Source organism: Solanum stenotomum, chromosome 10 (assembly GCF_019186545.1).
Source record: "Solanum stenotomum isolate F172 chromosome 10, ASM1918654v1, whole genome shotgun sequence".
Classification (NCBI taxonomy): domain Eukaryota; kingdom Viridiplantae; phylum Streptophyta; class Magnoliopsida; order Solanales; family Solanaceae; genus Solanum; species Solanum stenotomum.
Genome location: NC_064291.1, coordinates 40,609,049 through 40,634,094, shown reverse-complemented (window position 1 = coordinate 40,634,094; position 25,046 = coordinate 40,609,049). Strand labels below are relative to the sequence as shown.

The 25,046-nt window shown below is 28.6% G+C and overlaps 1 protein-coding gene across 4 annotated transcripts in view; it reads right to left on the bottom strand.

Moving 5' to 3' along the window:
• The window catches only part of LOC125842624 (phospholipase D alpha 1-like), a 42,830-nt gene that overhangs the window by 5,255 nt on the left and 12,529 nt on the right, over nucleotides 1-25,046 (bottom strand). The window lies entirely within an intron of this gene.

Genomic DNA, 25,046 nt, shown 5'->3' with positions numbered 1-25,046 from the left:
TTTTTTTTTTTGGAAACATTCGGTTAATTAGGATACAACGATAATTAATAATTTAAAAAGTTAAAAGGCATGTAAAAATTTAGTTGACTATCAAAATTCTATACGTGCTACATAAATGGAATAAAGAGAGTAGCATAGTAGTATTATAACTTACATAAATGGAATAGAGAGAGTAACATAGTAGTATTATTTAAAACTTACGTAAAATAAGTAATATAAATTACAATAGTTAATGACTTAAAATATCTAAGTATCATATTAAAATTCAACTGACTTTCCAAATTCTATTTATGTCATATAAATTGAAACAAAAAAATATTGTCTCCGTTGACTTTTAATTGTCATAGTTTAATTTTTTAGAGTCAAACGATAATAACTTTGACTAATATTTTACGATGTATTTTTTTATCATATTGATATGCAAAAAAATAGAATTTATAGTACTTTTCATATAGTTCTTGAGTATCTATTTTTTGTAAATATCGAATTAATGTAATCTAATTTAACTTTAAAAATTAATCAAATTGATTTTTGAAAAATATAACATGACAATAAAAACCGACAAAAAAAGTAACATATATTAAGTCCGTGCTAACACGGATCCTGTATCTAGTATATACATAAAAAAAAAAGAAAAGGAAGCAAGACACAAGCAAAAGCAGAAACAAAAAGTATAGCACGGGGGGGAAAATGGGGATGACCCTAAAGCCTTAAAAATTATAGGTCAATTGAAGAAGAGTAGGTGTTTGATGAATGCATAGAGAGAAAGACACGTACACAATGCAGCCTTTGAAAAGTTGAAGTGATAATAATTTCCCTGTCTGGCTTATCACTTTCAGACGGAAAAGCATAATGACAAAAATACCCCTATTTGGCAATAGTTGAAAAGTGTTCGACAATTTTCCCTTCTGTATAATATATCTATAAGTACATGTACTGTATGAAAAAAATAAAATAGTACAATTTAACTTCCTTTTGGTGCAACTTTCTTATTCTATGTTAGTCCTCTCTAACTGTCTCTTCTAAATAAGGGTAATAAAATGATAGAACCCAAGGAGAAGCTGAAACAGAGCAATAATCACACATACATGATACGACTCAAATTTGAACTTGGAAAAGAGATTGTTACCTGAACTGTATTTGCTCTTTTTGCGTGTTTGGAAATTTCAACAATGGCAAAGCGCAAAATTTATTAATTTCCTGTAAATAAATAGACAAAATAAAGAAAAAATCAAAGAAATTAAGAACGTTTGATAGTATTTTCTCTACAATTTCAAGAGCTTCAGAAAGAATAACGTAGAATGAAATGGAGAAAGTGGGAATGAGTTAACTATTGGAAAAAAACTGCACTAAGCAATAACAAGTGGCTTATGAAAGAAGTACCAATTTATGCCTTGAAATTACGAAAATGCCCTTGTCTATTTGTTGAAATTGCATGGTACAACTTTTGCAGCCAACGGTACAACTTTTGCAGCCATGTTGGTCCTTCACAACTCTTGCAGCCAAGGGTACAACTTTTGCAGCCATGTTGGTCCTTCCCAACTCTCCCTTCTATATAAGGAGGATAAAATATAAGTAATGATGTTTAATAAAGCAAAAAGTAAAGGAAATCAAGTAGTAGTAATATGGTATCTTTCTCCCCCCAAAAAAGTCAAGCATAAAATTTTGTTTGGTTTGTTTAACAGGAAAAAAATCACAGCATATCTTAACACAATGATTAAAATAATCTTCATAGTTCAGTTGACTGACTATTTAAATTTTCATCTTGTTGGTGAGAGTTTGATTTAATTTTGTAATTCCTTTTTCCTACCCTTAATGCTTAATTAGCTTGTGTCATTAAACTTCGTATTGCTAATATTTATATTCCTCCGTCTCATATTATTTGTTCATATTAAAAATATTTATCTCGAATTATTTGTAAATTTATAAAATTAATTAATTTTTTTCCCGTTATGTCCTTAAGATTAATTATTTTTGAAAGTGTACATACCGTAATGTTTAAAAAAATTCTTTAACTATTGATCTTTTTCATATACATATTAAGTTAAAAGAATGCATTGATTGTCTGGATAAGGTCCATAAATTGAGAGTATGAAAACAGTTAAAAGATTGAATTAGTAAAATTTTTGTTTTATTTATAATCTTTTAATAGACATATCCAAAAAAAAAAAAAAGTGGACATATAATATAAATCGGAGAAAATCTATGCTACACATTGAAATTTAGATACTATTATTTGACGCTGAGATACATTGTGTATTTATTAGTATTAGTAATACATAAGTTACAAAAACTAAAGATTAAAAAAAAATCCATTAAAGCAAGCAATCCCAACACATATATAATAATCCTTACATTATTGTGGGGTCAGCTCATAGGACCAATTGGATTCTTCGACATCATGTCTTAAATTTTTTTTTTATACCTTTTACTATTTAAATAACAAGCTAAGGTGCAATACAAGGTTGTGTGAAAAAATCAAATCGACCTATAAATCGAATAAATAAAGTGTTATTAGTTTATTATTAGTGGGTTAACAATTTTTAATGGTTTTATAAAAAATAAATTATTGGGTTATCGATTTAGTTTTGATTCTTTAATATTGGGTTATTCGGTAAAATGATAACCCATTAAGATAATAATAATTTACTACTTTACCCGTACATAAGTAAATATTAATCTCAATACCTTTTTAGTTAGGCAAAAGTGCTCATTATTCCCCCGAACTTGAAGCTTTTTATTCAGTGTACACCTAAACTATATTTTGTTTTAATTACCCCCTCGAACTTGTTTATTCCTCTATCGCGTACACCTTTATTGTCCACCTACTCCAATCGTGACTACACGTGCGTGACAGGTTGACAAAAGTGGTGATGTGGATTTTCAGCTGGATAAATAATAGTCCCACCTAGCCACAATTGCTTTGAATTTAATCAGAAATATTAATGGCAGTAAATGCCAACTTAAACGGGTCCATTTCCCCACTTTTTGAAGAACACTCATGACTCAACCAACGTCTCTTTGTCTTCTTAAATTTGTTTTGTGTATATATATTTTCTTAATTAATAAGCTAGAAACTGACCTTGATTCTCTTCAACCACCACCCACCTCTTTCAATATCTACCAAAATTTGTTTAAAATAATTTGTCTTCTAAAACATTAGAATTCTTTTGCAATTACAAAAATGTGAGCTTTTCACCAATTTTTTAATATTTAAATGCTGAGAAAACAAACAATAATAATTATTCGATTTTTTGATTTAAAAAAATAATCTTAATTAACAACCTATTTTTCATGAACTAATGTTGTTTCAAATTTTGTATTAATTAGATTCCTATATAATGTGTGTAATATCATACTCTAATTTGTATTAAAGTTTAATTTACTCAATCGTCATTTTTTTTGGGTGTATTATAATTCAGAATTGGAGGAGTCCCACATAAACAAACAAGTCTCCTATTATAATTCATGAATTTAGCAAATGCAATTAAAACGAAAAAAAGAGAAAAATACTGAAATTTGAAAAGGGAGAAGGGATTAGGGAGAATAAATAGTTACAGAATAGAGAGAGAAAAATTCTGAAAATATGTCAAATAGTAAAGAAAGATGGAGATTTTAGGTTTTTTTTTTTACCATTGTAGCTTTATGATGTGGCAAAAAATTCCTTCTCACGCGCCTAATAGAGTTTGTTTTCAATTTCTACGCCGGGTGGACAATAAAGGTGTACGTGATGGAGGAATAAACAAGTTCGGGGGTAATTAAAACGGAATATAGTTTAGGTGTACACTGAATAAAAACTTTCAAGTTCAGGGGGTAATGAACATTTTTGCCTTTTAGTTACTGTCTTCTTTAGCCTTCAATTAACACTTCGTAGTGACTTTGAGTTCACAACTTCACATAATATACAAAATGTCAAAACCTAAAGTAAGAACATTGTTCTTCTTAATTTCTTTTTGTGTTACACTTGTATAGTTCTTTTCATGTTAGTTATTAGAGAAAACAACATAAATCCCACTAGTTTATAAGGTTCTTATTACTAGTATTCATGGTAGTTGTGAATATTACTTCTTGTACTAGATTTCGTTGGCTGAATACATGTATCTGTCTAGTTAAGATACATGAATCCGAAGAATGGATACATGTTCAATTAAGGACTGTAACTAAAATGCTTAATTTGAGGAGGAAATCATTCATTTAACAACTTTTGAGTATATTTAGTCTGACAACTTTTATAAATTCTAATTTCTTCCATTTATTTTCGAGCAACAACAAAATGAGCAACTTTTCTTTTCAGAAATTTGAATTTGTCTCTCTGAATTTCGAGATTTTCTTTTTTCAATATTTCATATTTAGAGAACAATGTGTGAGGTTGTTACTTTGTTGAATATTTTGATGACAAAGTATATTGTTGTTTTTGAACTAGATACAAACCTTCATTTAAAAATCTTACATAAATAAAAATTATTAATTATCTGGATCTGGATACATGCCTTTTACTAATGTACTTGAAGTATGTATCTGATTCATGCACTTAATTTCATTAGATGTATCTCTTGTGTTTTTAAATTATGAACAGTCAAATATTTTCCACATATGTATATTTGATAAATACTTTGTGAGTAAGATGAATTACCTATGTACCAGTTACATGTAGCATATAGCATATACATGTAGTTGAAACTTGTTATGTATATGAAGTATTTATTCAATTATTTGAATCGATAAATGTGCATTTTGACTTTGGTGGGTCTTCATTATCACTAATTGCGCTAACAATGAATTTGTGATTGTCGTAATTCCATAAAAGTATGATTTACAATGATCTCGTTGAAGTATGACCAGATACATGACAGATGTGTCCCAAATACACTAAGAAAACATACTAGATCATGACAGAAAATCTCAAATACATGAAATAACATCTTCAGATACATGACATTAAACAACTCATATATATTTAATAGAAAATACACATACATTTAATAAATAAATCAAATACATGTTTCAGATGCAATGGATGGTGCCAGTATAACTTTCTCGGGGATCTGAACCGATTTCGATTCTTTAGATCTCTTCAAAATTGACAGCTCAAATTGGTTCTGGACCTCTTTATTCAACTTCTTTTTCGACGTTTAAACAACCTGTTTTTGGTCAGCGTAGTTATATTTGTTGGCGTCAAATTGTTGGAGAAGTCATATATTTGTTCTATTAGCATTTTCTTATTGGTTAAATCGAAAATCGAACTGCTAGGGATCAAAATCGATAAATCGATAAGAAATATCTTATTATTTAATTATTAGTTTAACGTATTCAAAAATCAAAAATTGATAAACCGAATTGATAATACATAAAATTGAACTAAACCGACAATGCACACCAACCTCTAACTTAAGCATACGTTATTTAAATTTTTGTACTTTAAATTATCACTCAGTTTTTCAATACTTTTACATTATTATTTACTGAAGAATGAGAAAAGATCAATCGTTATTTTTAACCTCTAATATATCAAATCATATCATCGTATATTTCTATTTTTTACTGTATTATAAAAGAGAGTTTAGGCCCAAGTATAATATATAATATTCAAGATTGGAACTTTTTCCAATCTTCAATATTATATATTATACTTGTGGGACTTTTAAAAGCTTTTATAATATATATATGTCACAAATGAAAAAGTTTCAATCAACGAAATGGAAAAGTCCCAATATATCATTTACAAATAACTTAAAAAGTATTAAAAATTACAATAATTACCAATTTAAAATATTTAAAAGCTATATACTCCCTCCGTCCACAATTGTTTGTCAGGGTAAGGTCATGCACATCCCTCAAGGAAAATTTAATACAAGGTGTAATTTGACTAATATAACCCTACTATATCAAGAATACCAAAAGTCCACATAACTTTTCAATTGAACTACACAATTATTAAGGGCAGAATTGGAAAAAAGTGACTAATTATTTCTTGATTGTTTAAATTGACAATTAATCTTGGACATCTATTTTTAGTATACCTGCCAAACAATTGTGGACGGAGGGAGTAATAAAAATAGGTTGACTCTCAGAATTCTATCAGACTCAAATATATTGGGACAGAAAAGATAACACATCATTTTAAAATTACCAAAAAAGTATTATAAATAATAATAATTAACAACTTAAAATATATATCTTTCTACTATATTATAAAAGGGAGTTTAGGCCCAAATATATATATATATCACAAATGGAAAAGTCCCAATCAAGGAAATGGAAAAGTACCAATATATCATTTACAAATGACTTAAAAAGCATTAAAAATTACAATAATTACCAATTTAAAATATTTAAAAGCTATATAATAAAATAGGTTGACTCTCAGAATTCTATCAGGCTCACATATATTGGGACAGAAAAAAAAAAGACCCAATATATCATTTACAAATGACTTAAAAAGCATTAAAAATTACAATAATTACCAATTTAAAATATTTAAAAGCTATATAATAAAATAGGTTGACTCTCAAAATTCTATCAGGCTCACATATATTGGGACAGAAAAAATAACACATATAATTTTAAATTACCAAAAAAGTATTATAAATAATAATAATTAACAACTTAAAATATTTGAAAGACATTTTAAAAGGGTTAATTTTGTAATTTTATCCATATCACATAAATTAGTACAAAGTGACCAGTAATGTACGTTATTTCAAATTTACATAAAAATATTACAAATCACAATAATTAATAACTTAAAACATTTTTTAAAAAAATATGAAAATTTGGATGACTATCCAAATTTCATTTGTGTCACATAAATTGATACAACAAAAATAATATATATAGGGTCCATTTTAATTTATTTGTCTTATTTTTTTTTTATATTTAAAAATTGTGTAAAAATACTATAAATCATGATAATTGACAACATAAAATATGTTTTGAAAATAATACAAAAAATTCCACTGATTCTTGAAGTGAATCTATTGTAAAAATACTATAAATCATGATAATTGACAACATAAAATATTTACAAAATGTTGTATGCGGATAGCCTTATTGTGATGACCCGGAAGGTCATTTTTGGAAATTTTGAACTATTCGTTTAACTTGAGTTAATTAATCGATAATTAGTGGGCTAAAGTGATCATTTATTTAAGACCCCATACCATTAGGACCATGTGTTAAAAATAAGTTGGTGGATTTTTTCAGTTTTAATAAATAATTAATTTAGAAATAAAGAAGATTCAGAAAAACACAGAAGAAAAGGGAAGAGGAATAACCTAACCTAGCCGCAACATCGATCAGAGAGGAAAAAGAGTTGCAGATACACGTTTTGGCCATCTTCAATTCTTGGTAGGCATACATTAATTACTTTATATATAAAAATAAGGATAGTTGCTGGCATATTACATTATAATAATGTTGGTTTGGTACAGTGCTAGCCGTGTTATTATTATTAATTGTTATCAAATTGTTGGTTATTAAGATGTGATGATTGGCAATGATTGTCATTGAAATTATTATAGATCATTTTAGAGGGTTACTGAGTTTAAGACGTTAGGGATTTTTTATATGTATATATATATATGCGTATTCAATACATACATGTGAAGATAAATTTCTTTCTATTATGGTACAGAGATAGGCATAATATATTTACGTATGTTTATGGACTAGAGGGTATTGATTAAATTATTATGGTTGACGGATAAACAGTACTAGGATGTAAGATATGTTTATATGTGGGTTAATATTATATGTATAGTACTAAGTGAATATCATTTGAATTATGATATTGGAAAGGAAATAATTGGAATTTAATCCTAGACTTGAAACTTGGAAAATTATGATAGTGAAATGTTAATTGGCATCAAGAGTTACGAACTTAATTATAAAGTCTAGCGAGTTTTTAGGTCAAGGCTAACCACATAATAATGTGAGTGTTGTTAGTTTCGAAATCTTATTGTGAATATGTACTTGAATAGATTGCATTGATTTGGAAGCTCACCGAAAAGGGAAGGCTCAAGTCTTGGAGTGATTGTTCGGTTATTTGAGGCAAGTGGATTTCTAAACCCTTGTTAAGCGTATGAAATTTGTGTATTTCCTTGTGGTATATGTTTGGGAGTAATGTGATCAATTGTGTTGTTGTGAATTGTGCAATGTTATGAAAATGGTCATCTCCTAATTATTTGTGTGAACATGTCATTTGCATTGTTCTGAGATATGGTTGTGGCAAGTGTTATGTGCATTGAGAAAGAATAAGAAATTAAAGAGGATGTACCATTTCGAGGGACGTATTGCGCTCCGCGATGGATGCATGGACAGATATGTCCCCCATGGGTCCCGGACTGAGAGACAGCGGGTGTGTATCATTAGGTCAGACATGCGTCACAATACTTGACATTGCATTTCATGCATTGCATTATTTTTATTATTGATGAACTTGATCTTGTGTGTTGCTGATCTTGTGAGTGCCTTTTTGTGAAACTTGTTATCAATGAATATTGAGTTGTTATTGAGAATATATAATCTGTTAGAGTGTTGTTGTTGAGCTGTATGATTTGTAAACTGTGAATTGTTAGGTTGGGCTGGTTTTATGCAGGTTGTAGCTATGGAGGTTAGGATGGGGTGTAAGGAGTACCCGTATTCTGTACCCTTAGCTTGTGTTTAGAGGTTTGCTTGTTGAGTACCGTGTGGTTTGGTATTCACCCCTTGCTTCTACAATCTTTTGTAGGTTATGAGCCCGGATCTTCGTGATACCTTCCATTCTCTTCGTTTCCGAGGCTTTCTGTGGAGATCTGAGAGGTAGCTGTTTGTCATCTCAGCGAACCTCCTTACTCCTGTTTATGATTTTGTTTTTACTTGAAAGACAACATCATTTGAGACTTGCATATTTTATTTCAATTCTAGTATTTACATTAGAGGCTTGTGCACGTGACAACCAGGTTTTGGGGATTGAATTAAGTTGACTTGTTTTCATAATAGTAATTGTTATTTAACTTTGCTTTATTTTCGCACTTTATAGAAATGATTGGGTTTTAGGCTGACTTGTCTTGGTGGGATATGACGAGTGCCATCACATCCATTTTTGGGTCGTGACACTTATTATGCCTTAAATAGCGTCAAAGAAAGTACATGTTTGTGATAAAAAAACTTATTCCTTTATCCACGTAAACAATCGCTTCAAAAGCTCGGTTATTAGCCCTAAAATATACCATTTATATTATTGGGCCCGTGCATAGCACGGGCAACATTATCTAGTATTACTAAAAGTGGGAACAAAAAAAAGTTAAAAGTTGAAATTCCACTTTACCCCCACTAAATAAAAATATTATAAAATTGCTAATCAATTAGATATTAAAAAGTAATTATATAATATTACTATATATTATATTATACTAAATTCTAAAAGTGAAAAGGTGTTAAGTCAAAAATTTAAAGGAGAAAATATTCATAGAAAATTGTTAGACATTTTTATCCTTTTAAAAACTAAATTAGTTACATTTTTTTTTTAAAAAAAATTGTATCTATTTTTATTTTTCTCCTTCAATTTACTTAACATAATATATATATATATATATATATATATATATATATATATATATATATATATATATATATATATACTNTATATATATATATATATTAACTCCATAAAGTAGGCATTTTAATAATCTACTTTAAAGTATTTCTTTTAAATTACTTTATTTAAAAGATTAACTCCATAATTCACACCTTTCATTTTCATAACTTCTACATCATAGTAAAGCATGGTGAATTAGAAAGACATTAATATTTTCATGAAGTAACATACATTCATCTTAATGCATTAAATGAATTACAAATTTAGATTAACTTTACATGTTGAAATATACACAAGCCCTAAATTTCAATAACCAAAATCCTTCATTTCTTGGTTGCATTAATACATAGAAATAAGTCAAATAACTACAACCCCCCAAATTCTAATAACCTAAACCCCTAATTTCTTTGCTTCATTAATAGAACATTTTCTAATAACTACAACCTACTATATTTTAATAATCAAATCCACATTTCTTGGCCGCATATTTCTCAATTATTGCATACCCAATGGTAGTTACATATACATTTATGATCGTTATTGCATACATATTTTTATTTTCTTCCAGAAATGTTTCTTAAGCTTAATTAACACATTTGAATAGTTTTTCAATTTTTTTTGTATGTCTTATATTATACATTTGTTATTTTTTAAAGTTTGGTTTTATGAAACTTATATCTTTTCATTTATTTATTATTTTTCTCTTTTATTTGCTTTAAATATCCACCTTCATATCTCATATCTACCTACATATTCAATTGCTACTATTAATATATATCTATATCTATAACTTTCATACTTTTCATATTCACAACCTCTAAATATTTAATTTAAGATTTTAAGATACCTTTTGGTGTTCCACCAATTTTATTTATATAAATCATCTTCTTTGTTTCATGAGATCCTTAGGTATCCTTTTCATTCTATAGTCAAAGTAGTGAAACATTTATATCATTTTTGTTCTATTGATTCATTCTTTAGTTTGACTCGACAAAGAAGGATCTTGAATTTTGATTGGCTATGATAGAAAGAGTCGACAAGAACTTGGAAAATTATGTACTATTTCTGTATTTCTGTTTACATCTATATTGTATGATTAAAGTTTTAACAAAGATGAGTACATTGTATTTTTTTTGTGTTTTCTATCTATTAGACTTTTTAAATTTCATTTTAATTTCTATGAATTTCTGATTGATTAGTCATTTTTGGCTTTATTGAAAATTTGCTAACTACTAACCAAAATTCAAAACTTACAGTTGATTGCTTTAAAGAACTTGATTTTAAACATTAAAATACGCTCTTTATTTGGTACTTTTTGCCAGATTTTAAAGATATATTAGTAATTAAAATTGCATTTTATTACTTACTACATGTTTTCATAAAATTTTAATTATTCCAACAAATCTATGAAAATTCTCATAGAACACACGTGCAACGCATGTATCCAGAAACTAGTATTACTATAAGTGGGAACAAAAAAAATTAAACGTTGAATTGCGATTTTACCCCTATTATGAATTAAAATGTTATAAAAACATTTAATCATTTAATTTAAATGTTAAATTGTATCATTTTAATAAAAATGTTAATGACGTTTGCACTTCCTTAGATTAATTCCTAATTAAAATATCTAATTTAATAATATTTATCATCTATAATCTATATGTATATTTAATTTAATCATCATCATCATATCACATCATCATCGTATTATATTATCATAATAATAATAATAATATATATAATAATATTATATTAAAAATAGAAAGCATCAAATTGCAAAATTGGATTACCATTTTACCCCTACATTAAATTATTTTTTTATAAAAAATTAATTAATTAAATATTAAATGTTTCTGAAAAATTAAATGACCATTTTTCATTCACTAAATTAACACTGTTCATCTAATTACTTATGCTTAGAAACTAAATCATTACGTAATCGTTAATGTTTCAATGCGCACACAGAAAAAAAAATAACAGATTTTTTTTTAGGAATTTCCAAGGTTATTTTGAGATTTACAAGCAATTTAACATGATTCATGTATTAGCAAAAAGTCACGTTATCCAAGAAAAAATGTTAATATTCTCATGCATTTATATCATGATTAATTCACACTTATCTTACTCTTGACTATACACATTCTCTTATAATTTTTGGATTATCCCTACATTTGTCATTTATAAATATGAAAAATATTGAAGTAAACAACATCATGTGATATACAAGGAATGGGCAAGCTAAGATTTTGGGGATCAACTTCTTTAGAGATGAAAAAAGCATTTTTTTTACTCTCTTTTTTAGAAGAACAAAGGAGAATAATCATTAGGAAGGATATGTTTTTTTAGTACATAATTTCCTTCTTTGAATGTAAAATAAAGGGTCATGCATCAAAATATAAGATCGTGACTCTTTACTAATATACTTGTGTGATGTAATTTGTAAAAAAATTAATTACTCCTTTAATTCACGGGAGAAATAATGATATAAATAAACTTTTTCTCAAAGTTTGATGATAAATTTGAGTCTTTTCCCTTTTCTTAATAGATATGTCAAATAAACATTTGACGAGTAAATCACAACTGAAGGAGTATTTTAGAATTAATTTGGCATTTTGTTTGTCAAGGCCTATTAATCGTGACAAATGTCAAAGCCAAATTGGAGTGCGTTTGGAAAAGGGCGAAATATAAATGATGTCGGCACCCATAAATTAAAAATGCAACAAATGACATAAAATAAACAAATATTTCAGGGATATATATTTAATGATTTGTACCTTAGTGAATCACAAATATTTCAGGTTTGGTCGATCTTATTTTATTTTATTTTTTAAAAATGCTTAAATTTTTTAAAAGAGTTTATTTTTTTAAAATAAGATATTTGATCAAATTTTTAGGAGAAAATCAGTGTTTTTAAAAATGGTACAAATTGTTTATTTTTTAGAAATTTAAAAAAGTACTGTTTTCTTAAAAGTATTTTTGAGAAAAATACACTTAAAAATTCTTTTATAAAGTATTGCTACTCAAGTCTCAAAGAGATGCAAGAAAACAAAATTGATGTAGTTTCAAGAAACCCGCAAACGGAAAAAAAGAACAAGAATGGAAATAAATATCATTCCACAATATATAATTTTTTCTGAATGACGGATTTTAGCCAACTGAAAGGATCTTCTCAATCAACTCAGGTATTGCTCTGTCACTAACTTCCCTCTTAGTTTACGATATTAAAAATAAAATAATAAAGATAAATATAATATCATAAACCACGAGGTATGATAGAGCAATATCTAAGGAGAAGTCTTTGAAATTATCCCTAAATTTTATTAATCAAACACAAATTATTTTCATCAAAAATATTTTTCAAAATAAATTAATTTTTAGAAATTTGATTGTTAAATACTGCTTATCTCTAGACGAATAGGAAATATCCAGGAACATTCATATTTTAATATTATGGGACGGATTGATTAAGNAAAAAAAAAAGAAAAGGAAGCAAGACACAAGCAAAAGCAGAAACAAAAAGTATAGCACGGGGGGGAAAATGGGGATGACCCTAAAGCCTTAAAAATTATAGGTCAATTGAAGAAGAGTAGGTGTTTGATGAATGCATAGAGAGAAAGACACGTACACAATGCAGCCTTTGAAAAGTTGAAGTGATAATAATTTCCCTGTCTGGCTTATCACTTTCAGACGGAAAAGCATAATGACAAAAATACCCCTATTTGGCAATAGTTGAAAAGTGTTCGACAATTTTCCCTTCTGTATAATATATCTATAAGTACATGTACTGTATGAAAAAAATAAAATAGTACAATTTAACTTCCTTTTGGTGCAACTTTCTTATTCTATGTTAGTCCTCTCTAACTGTCTCTTCTAAATAAGGGTAATAAAATGATAGAACCCAAGGAGAAGCTGAAACAGAGCAATAATCACACATACATGATACGACTCAAATTTGAACTTGGAAAAGAGATTGTTACCTGAACTGTATTTGCTCTTTTTGCGTGTTTGGAAATTTCAACAATGGCAAAGCGCAAAATTTATTAATTTCCTGTAAATAAATAGACAAAATAAAGAAAAAATCAAAGAAATTAAGAACGTTTGATAGTATTTTCTCTACAATTTCAAGAGCTTCAGAAAGAATAACGTAGAATGAAATGGAGAAAGTGGGAATGAGTTAACTATTGGAAAAAAACTGCACTAAGCAATAACAAGTGGCTTATGAAAGAAGTACCAATTTATGCCTTGAAATTACGAAAATGCCCTTGTCTATTTGTTGAAATTGCATGGTACAACTTTTGCAGCCAACGGTACAACTTTTGCAGCCATGTTGGTCCTTCACAACTCTTGCAGCCAAGGGTACAACTTTTGCAGCCATGTTGGTCCTTCCCAACTCTCCCTTCTATATAAGGAGGATAAAATATAAGTAATGATGTTTAATAAAGCAAAAAGTAAAGGAAATCAAGTAGTAGTAATATGGTATCTTTCTCCCCCCAAAAAAGTCAAGCATAAAATTTTGTTTGGTTTGTTTAACAGGAAAAAAATCACAGCATATCTTAACACAATGATTAAAATAATCTTCATAGTTCAGTTGACTGACTATTTAAATTTTCATCTTGTTGGTGAGAGTTTGATTTAATTTTGTAATTCCTTTTTCCTACCCTTAATGCTTAATTAGCTTGTGTCATTAAACTTCGTATTGCTAATATTTATATTCCTCCGTCTCATATTATTTGTTCATATTAAAAATATTTATCTCGAATTATTTGTAAATTTATAAAATTAATTAATTTTTTTCCCGTTATGTCCTTAAGATTAATTATTTTTGAAAGTGTACATACCGTAATGTTTAAAAAAATTCTTTAACTATTGATCTTTTTCATATACATATTAAGTTAAAAGAATGCATTGATTGTCTGGATAAGGTCCATAAATTGAGAGTATGAAAACAGTTAAAAGATTGAATTAGTAAAATTTTTGTTTTATTTATAATCTTTTAATAGACATATCCAAAAAAAAAAAAAAGTGGACATATAATATAAATCGGAGAAAATCTATGCTACACATTGAAATTTAGATACTATTATTTGACGCTGAGATACATTGTGTATTTATTAGTATTAGTAATACATAAGTTACAAAAACTAAAGATTAAAAAAAAATCCATTAAAGCAAGCAATCCCAACACATATATAATAATCCTTACATTATTGTGGGGTCAGCTCATAGGACCAATTGGATTCTTCGACATCATGTCTTAAATTTTTTTTTTATACCTTTTACTATTTAAATAACAAGCTAAGGTGCAATACAAGGTTGTGTGAAAAAATCAAATCGACCTATAAATCGAATAAATAAAGTGTTATTAGTTTATTATTAGTGGGTTAACAATTTTTAATGGTTTTATAAAAAATAAATTATTGGGTTATCGATTTAGTTTTGATTCTTTAATATTGGGTTATTCGGTAAAATGATAACCCATTAAGATAATAATAATTTACTACTTTACCCGTACATAAGTAAATATTAATCTCAATACCTTTTTAGTTAGGCAAAAGTGCTCATTATTCCCCCGAACTTGAAGCTTTTTATTCAGTGTACACCTAAACTATATTTTGTTTTAATTACCCCCTCGAACTTGTTTATTCCTCTATCGCGTACACCTTTATTGTCCACCTACTCCAATCGTGACTACACGTGCGTGACAGGTTGACAAAAGTGGTGATGTGGATTTTCAGCTGGATAAATAATAGTCCCACCTAGCCACAATTGCTTTGAATTTAATCAGAAATATTAATGGCAGTAAATGCCAACTTAAACGGGTCCATTTCCCCACTTTTTGAAGAACACTCATGACTCAACCAACGTCTCTTTGTCTTCTTAAATTTGTTTTGTGTATATATATTTTCTTAATTAATAAGCTAGAAACTGACCTTGATTCTCTTCAACCACCACCCACCTCTTTCAATATCTACCAAAATTTGTTTAAAATAATTTGTCTTCTAAAACATTAGAATTCTTTTGCAATTACAAAAATGTGAGCTTTTCACCAATTTTTTAATATTTAAATGCTGAGAAAACAAACAATAATAATTATTCGATTTTTTGATTTAAAAAAATAATCTTAATTAACAACCTATTTTTCATGAACTAATGTTGTTTCAAATTTTGTATTAATTAGATTCCTATATAATGTGTGTAATATCATACTCTAATTTGTATTAAAGTTTAATTTACTCAATCGTCATTTTTTTTGGGTGTATTATAATTCAGAATTGGAGGAGTCCCACATAAACAAACAAGTCTCCTATTATAATTCATGAATTTAGCAAATGCAATTAAAACGAAAAAAAGAGAAAAATACTGAAATTTGAAAAGGGAGAAGGGATTAGGGAGAATAAATAGTTACAGAATAGAGAGAGAAAAATTCTGAAAATATGTCAAATAGTAAAGAAAGATGGAGATTTTAGGTTTTTTTTTTTACCATTGTAGCTTTATGATGTGGCAAAAAATTCCTTCTCACGCGCCTAATAGAGTTTGTTTTCAATTTCTACGCCGGGTGGACAATAAAGGTGTACGTGATGGAGGAATAAACAAGTTCGGGGGTAATTAAAACGGAATATAGTTTAGGTGTACACTGAATAAAAACTTTCAAGTTCAGGGGGTAATGAACATTTTTGCCTTTTAGTTACTGTCTTCTTTAGCCTTCAATTAACACTTCGTAGTGACTTTGAGTTCACAACTTCACATAATATACAAAATGTCAAAACCTAAAGTAAGAACATTGTTCTTCTTAATTTCTTTTTGTGTTACACTTGTATAGTTCTTTTCATGTTAGTTATTAGAGAAAACAACATAAATCCCACTAGTTTATAAGGTTCTTATTACTAGTATTCATGGTAGTTGTGAATATTACTTCTTGTACTAGATTTCGTTGGCTGAATACATGTATCTGTCTAGTTAAGATACATGAATCCGAAGAATGGATACATGTTCAATTAAGGACTGTAACTAAAATGCTTAATTTGAGGAGGAAATCATTCATTTAACAACTTTTGAGTATATTTAGTCTGACAACTTTTATAAATTCTAATTTCTTCCATTTATTTTCGAGCAACAACAAAATGAGCAACTTTTCTTTTCAGAAATTTGAATTTGTCTCTCTGAATTTCGAGATTTTCTTTTTTCAATATTTCATATTTAGAGAACAATGTGTGAGGTTGTTACTTTGTTGAATATTTTGATGACAAAGTATATTGTTGTTTTTGAACTAGATACAAACCTTCATTTAAAAATCTTACATAAATAAAAATTATTAATTATCTGGATCTGGATACATGCCTTTTACTAATGTACTTGAAGTATGTATCTGATTCATGCACTTAATTTCATTAGATGTATCTCTTGTGTTTTTAAATTATGAACAGTCAAATATTTTCCACATATGTATATTTGATAAATACTTTGTGAGTAAGATGAATTACCTATGTACCAGTTACATGTAGCATATAGCATATACATGTAGTTGAAACTTGTTATGTATATGAAGTATTTATTCAATTATTTGAATCGATAAATGTGCATTTTGACTTTGGTGGGTCTTCATTATCACTAATTGCGCTAACAATGAATTTGTGATTGTCGTAATTCCATAAAAGTATGATTTACAATGATCTCGTTGAAGTATGACCAGATACATGACAGATGTGTCCCAAATACACTAAGAAAACATACTAGATCATGACAGAAAATCTCAAATACATGAAATAACATCTTCAGATACATGACATTAAACAACTCATATACATTTAATAGAAAATACATATACATTTAATAAATAAATCAGATACATGGAATAGTTTCATATGCAATGGATGGTGCCAGTATAACTTTCTCATGCATTTAAATCGATTTCGATTCTTTAGATCTCCTCAAAATTGACAACTCAAATTGGTTTTGGATCTTGTTGTTCAACTTTTTTTTCGACGTTTAAACAACTTGTTTCTGGTCACCGTAGTTATTGTAATACCCTTTCTCATTTTCATTGATGATGAAACATCGCCGCTGGCTGAGGTTCCTTGAATCTGTCAATCAAATAATTTTGTGGCCGCAAAACTTCTATTCCCATCTTCTCAAACAAAGAAAAAGAAAATCAATATTTGTACGAATAAAATCCAAGAAAGATTGTATTGCTCCATTTTTATTCAATTTTTCATGATTTAGTGAAGAAGATCAATGAGTGAGTGAGAGAGAGAGGGTGGGAAATGAACGTAGGATAGGAGATTGAGGATGTAGGAAGACAAAATATAATGGAGGTGAATGGAGGACATTAAGGTTGATGAGAGAGAATAATACTGATTGTTATTGGATCACTAATTGTTGTGTTTAAATGTACAAATAATTAATCAATCCTAGTTTTAAGGGACATATGTATTTGATTGTTTCTTTTAAAATATATGGTAAACAATATTAAAAGTGGTAATATATGTAATTGTTTGAAAGTAGAAGTAAGGTTAGTATATATGGTAGTGATGTATGTCTAGTTTGGTAATTATTCCTAGTTATTATTGTTTTTATTTTATGAGCATTCGTAAAATTGCATTATTGTCATGTGGCGTCAAATTGTTGTTCTATAAGTAGTTAAACTGAAAATCGATCTGCTAGGGATCAAAATCGATAAACCGATAAGAAATATCTTATTGTTTGATTATTGATTTAGCGTATTTAAAAATTAAAAATTGATAAACCGAATCGATAATACATAAAACTGAACTGAACCGACAATGCACACCAACCTCTAACTTAAGCATAAGTTATTTAAATTTTTGTACTTTGAATTATGACTCAGTTTTCATTATTTTTACATTATTATTTGCTGAAAAAATAGTTTATGAATGAGAAAAGATTTAAATATATCTTCCGAGTTTGAAGATTTTTATACGATGTACACCTAAACTAAATTCCATTTTAATTGCCCCCCGAACTTGTTTATTCCTCCGTCGAGTACACCTTTATTGTCCGATCACTCCAATCATGTCTACACGAGCATGACACCAAGATAAATATTAGCCACCTGGATAAATTTTAGCCACCTAGATAATTAAATGTCAGGTTTGTCACCTAGATTAAAACTTCCGGACTAATCTGTAAACCTCTCACTAAGCTCTAAACCTCTCACTAAGCTCTAACTTTTGGTAAGAAGTGTAATCGACGAACGACGACAAATTTCAAAACTTTTGGCTCTCTAAGAAGTGTAATCGACGGAGTAAAGGGTAGATTTCACGGAACTCTTTCTGGATTTGGGTCAGTTGCAGTTCTTAGACGTGAAGGCTTGCTCGATTTCGTGAAGCATTTGGTCAATTGATCGATTTTCTTTCGATCTTGTCTGAAGTTGTTACCAAGTAAGTGATTATCCACTCTTATGATGTGTTATTGTTTGTTTTCTTTATTTTACATTTATATTTTGGCCTATTTTTCGTTTAAGGTTTCACCGTAATTTGACTAGGGTTTCGCCATAGTTTCCGATTGAGTTTTCGATTAGGGGTTTTATGGTTTTCAACTAGAATTTTCACTTAATGAATGTATTATTATGAAGTCGTTCAGCTTATGCATGCATGAGTATTAGGGTTTCTGGTAATTAGTTAAAAAAATTAGGTCTTTTTAGTAAAATTAAGATTCTAGGGTTTTTATTTCAATATTCTATTTTGGTATTGTTAAATGGTGGTGTATTTTGTAATTTCCTTATGTATATTTGTATGGTGTTTAGTAATATGGCTACTAAGTACCAATTATGTTTTTGTATTGTTTATTATAATTTCCTTGTATAATTGTTGCTTATGAGTTAAATTTGGTTTTGTTGCTTCTGTTTTGGTGTTGTTGCCTCTGTTTTGGTGCTATTGTATATTTTTTGGTGTTGTTGCTTCTATTTTGGTGTTGTTGCCTCTGTTTTGGTGTTACTGTATGTTTTTTGGTGTTGTTGCCTCTGTTTTGTTGTTGTTGCCTTGTACAATATATTGATTGTTATTGGTGGTTATAGGTTGACACTATGGCAACTAAGTACCTCAATTTAAGGTTCAAATTTGGGGTATCTTGGTGAGTGAGGTAGGTCCAATATATGTTGGGGGGTAGGATTGAATATATAGAGAATGTGGATGAAGATCATTTGTCAATTCCTGAACTTGCAGATTATGCTAAGTCTTTTGGGATTAGTAAGTTAGGAAAAACTTATGCTAAGTCTCTAAGGGGTGATTTGGTGGAATTAAAAAATGACAAGGACATTTGTAACATTGCATTATTTATGCATGATGGGGACACAGTAGATATTTATGTGTGTGATGACACTATTCTGGAGGATGTGGGTCCCAGTGAAGGTCAAATTAGTCAATCTTTAAGTCAAGTGGTTGAGTTTTTCAATGCACATGGGAATCTAATGGTTCTTTTAACTGCACAGCCAAAAAAACAAGATCTAGGGTTAGGTTCCTCTTCTTCCTTTCCATCTAGTGAAAGAGTTGAGAATGATGGGGTTGCAAGGGTCCAACAAGAAACTGATGATGATTATTCTTCAATAGATTGGACTGATACTGAAGAAGAAGGTGAACCTACTGTCCAACAAGGAACTGAACCTTCTATTCAAGAAGAAGTTGAACCAAGTGCCCAAGAAAATACAAAGGAAGACATAGACAATGATTCTATTTGTTCTGACCAGTCTATTGACTATGGAAGTGATGTGCATGAGGAGTTGAGGATTGTTAAGGAAGATGTGAGAAAGTTTAAAGAAAGTAGGAGGAGAAAGAAGAAGGAAAAAACAAAGGGGTTTTTAGGTGGAGTTGGACTTGATGAAGGGTATGAGGATATTGAAAAAGACAAAAAAAATTTCAAGGGTAAGCTAACAGAAGATGAGCCATACTATGACAGTTCTGATTGTGATAGTTTTCAAAGTGATGAAGAAGAACCTGTTTCTGATGATGAACTTGAAGGAGAGAGTTTAAGGGGAAGAAAGAAGAGTACGTAATAGAGTGATATATGATTCTACTTGTGATGTTGTAATATGGCAGTGTGGTTTGGTATTTGAAAGTGTAAAGAAATTTAGAGAGGCAATTACAAAATATGCTATAAAAAAAGAGTTGAGTTAGACAAGTACGTGAATGAGAGTACTGGAGTAAGAGTCAAGTGTAAAAGTGATTGTTCATGGCTGTTGTATGCAAGCAAGGAAGGGAGGAGTGAGAACTTCACTATCAAGACATACAACCCAAGGCACATATATACCAGGACCACTAATAACATTTTGTGTAATTCAAAATTTTTATGTAAGTATTTGAAAGATAGGATTATTTATCAACCTAGTATAAAAGGGTGGGAAATACAAGATTTGGTGAGGAAAGAGTTGAATGTTCATGTAGGCAAGATAGTTTGTTTAAAAACAAGAAAAAATATTTTAAAGGAAATTATGGGATATCATGTGGCAGAATTTAACAGAATCCTAGACTACAAGGATGTGTTACTCCAAAAAAATCCTGGTAGCACTTGTGTTGTAAAGCTTATAGATTTAGAATCAGAAAATGGGATGAAACAATTTCACTCATTTTATATATGTTTTGATGCTATGAAAAAGGGTTTCCAACAAGGATGAAGAAGATGTATAGGGCTGGATGGGTGTTTTCTAAAAGGAATTTGTAAGGGTCAACTTTTGGTAGCTGTTGCTAAGGATGCAAACAATCAAATGTATCCATATACAAAGATAATACATATATATATAGCTTTAATCATCAGAAACATACATAACTAAAACACCAAACCAAACTAATCCACAAAATGAGAACCCTAGAATCAAAAGACCTTGCGTTAATAACAATTGCATTCACAAAAAAAATTCCAGCGACACACTAAATAAAAGAACAATATCACATTACATGTCAAACTAATGCCCAAAATCAGTTTCAACATCCTTCTACACTTCAGTTGTTTTTCTTGTTTGTTGGTCTTCTTCAACAGACCCAAAATCACAGTATTCGCTTGGCTAGGAAATTCTGGATCATACCAATCGAAAAACTTACAAGGATTTCAAAATGAGGACTGTGTCTACAACCGAGAAATCTACGTCCGGGATTGTCATTTGTCCATGAAATTTTCAGAATTGAAGGAGTCCCACATAAGCAAACAAGTCTCCTATTATAATTCATGAATTTAGCAAGAGCAATTAAAACAAAAAAGAGAGAAAAATTCTGAAATTTGAAAAGGGAAAAGGGATTAGGGAGAATAAATAGTTAGAGAATAGAGATGGAAAAATCTTTAAAATATGCCAAATATTAAAGAAAAATGGAGATTTTACGTTTTTTACCGTTGTAGCTTTATGATGTGGCAAAAAATCACTTCCTCATGCACCTAGTAGAGTGTGTTGTCAATTTCTACGCCAGGTGGACCATAAAGGTGTACTCGACGGAGAAATAAACAAGTTCGGGGGTAATTAAAACGGAATTTAGTTTAGGTGTACACCGTATAAAAAGCTTCAAGTTCAGGGGGGTAATGAGTACTTTTACATATATATATATGTGTGTGTGTGTGTGTGTGTGTGTGTGTGTGTTACTAAAAGTGGGAACAAAAAAAGTTAAAAAGTTGAAATACCATTTTATCCCTACAGTAAATAAAAATATTATAAAATAGCTAGTCAATTAAATATTAAATAGTAATTATATAATATTATTATTATTATATTATACTAAATTCTAAAAAAGGAAAGGTGTTAAGTCAAAAATTTAAAGAAGAAAATATTCATAGAAAATTGTTAGACATTTTTATCCTTTTAAAAACTAAATTAGTTACATTTTTTCAAAAAAAATTGTATTTATTTTTGTTTTTCTCCTTCAATTTACTTAACACAATCTAAATATATAAATATATATATACTTGATTTAAAAGATTAACTCCATAATTGACACCTTTTCATTTTCATAACTTCCACATCATAGTAAAGGATGATGAATTAGAAATACATTAATGTTTCATGAAGTAACATACATTCATCTTAATGCATCAAAAGAATTACAAATTTTGATTAACTTTACACGTTGGAATATATGCAAGCCCTAAATTTCAATAACCAAAACTAGGAGTGTACAAAACTGAATCGAAAATCGAACCAAATCGCAAATCGAGTCAAACCGAAAAAAAATCCTGAATAGTGATTTGGTTTGACTTGGTTTGGTATTAGAAAAAAAAACCCGACTATATTTGGGTTGGTTTGGTTTCAACTAAAAAAAACCAACTCGAGACCAAACCAACCCGACATTATATATATAATTTTAAAATTTTATTTTATACGTAACAATACTTACTTTGATATAATTTTTAAATATTTCTTATACTTTTACATAATTTTTATCTTTTAATATATTATTTCATGTTTGAAAGTTAGAATTCTTAATGGTCCAATAAAGATTGTAGTCCATAGATGTTGGTAATTATAATAAAGCTTAAATCAAAATCTAATTAATATACTAATGTAAAAAGAAAATCAATTCAACACTAAGAATGACAAAAATATTGAATATGTGTTCTTTAGTTTTACATAGGTTTAGACAACTAATACTTATTAAACTTATCTTAGCATGATTTAATACTTTTAAATTATGATCATTTTCATTATGACTTATTAATTTGCAATATTTATTTTACGCGATTTCATTATTATTTTTTTGTTGGATATTTTAGTGTCATTAATCATATCATATTTTGAGTTATTTTCTTAAGAAACACCTTAGATAGTTGTATTTTGGTAGGACTAAAGAAATATTTGATGTACAAGTAAATTATATGTTTATATTAATACTTTACCGGAAAAATTCGAAAAACCCAAAAATATCCAAAAAAAATTCGAGGTTGAAAACCCGAGTTTTATTGGTTTGGTTTATAAATTCAAATATTCGACACAAATAGTTTGGCTTGATATTTGAAAAATTCGAACCAACCCGACCATGTACACCTTTGACCAAAACCCCTCATTTCTTGGTTGCATTAATACTTAGAAATAAGTCAAATTACTACAACCCTCCAGATTCTAATAACCTAAACCCCCTAATTTCTTTGCTTCACTATTAGAACATTTTCTTATAACTACAACCTATTAAATTTTAATAACCAAACCCACATTTCTTGGCATCATATTTCTCAATTATTGCATACCCAATGATAGTTATATATACATTTATGATGGTTATTGCATACATTTTTTTTTTCCTGAAATATTTCTTAAGCTTAATTAACATATTTGAATATTTTTTCAATTTTTTTTACGTCTTATATTATATATTTGTTGTTTTTTTAGTTTGATTTTATGGAACTTATACCCTTTCATTTATTTATTATTTGACCTTTTTATTTGCTTTAAATATTCACATTTATATCTCATATCTAACTACCTATTCAATTGCTACTATTAATATATATCTATATCTATAACTCTCATACTTTTCATATTCACAACCTCAAAATATTTAATTTAAGATTTTAAGATAACTTTTGGTGTTCCTCCATTTTTATTTATATAAATCATCTTCTTTGTTTCATGAGATCCTTAGGTATACTTTTCATTCTATAGTTAAAATAGTGAAACATTTATATCATTTTTGTTCTATTGTTTCATTCTTTAGTTTGACTCAACAAAGAAGGATCTTGAATTTTGATTGACTATGATAGAAAGAGTCAACAAGAACTCGGAAAATTATGTACTATTTATGTATTTCTGTTTACATCTATATTGTATGATTAAAGTCTTAACAAAGATGAGTACATTGTATTTTTTTGTGTTTTCTATCTATTAGACTTTTAAATTTAATTTTCTATGAATTTCTGATTGATTAATCATTTTTGGCTTTATTGAAAGTTTTCTAACTACTACCCAAAATTCTAAACTTACAGTTGGTTGCTTAAAAGAACTTGATTTTAAACATTCAAATACGCTCCTTATTTGGTACTTTTTGCCACATTTTAAAGATATATTAGTAATTAAAATTGCATTTTATTACTCACTACATGTTTTCATAAAATTTTAATTATTCCAACAAATCTATGAAAATTCTCTTGGAACACACATGCAACACACGTATCCAGAAACTAGTATTACTATAAGTGGGAACAAAAAAAGTTAAAATTTGAATTACGATTTTACCCCTACTTGTCATAACCCAAAAATGGACGTGATAGCACTCGTTTTTCCCACCAAGACAAGTCAGCCTAAAACTCAACCATCACGATAAAATGCGGAAATAAACCATAAATACGAGTCTCATACTTTATATTAATGCCGAAATTCATAATCAACTTAAATATACCCCCAAAACCTGGTTGTCACGTGTATAAGCCTCTAACGTATTACAATTGATTCAAAAGAAATATACAAGTCTCAAATGACCTTATCTCTATAATAGAACAAGATCATAAATAGGGGTAAGGAGGTCCGCTGAGATGACAAACA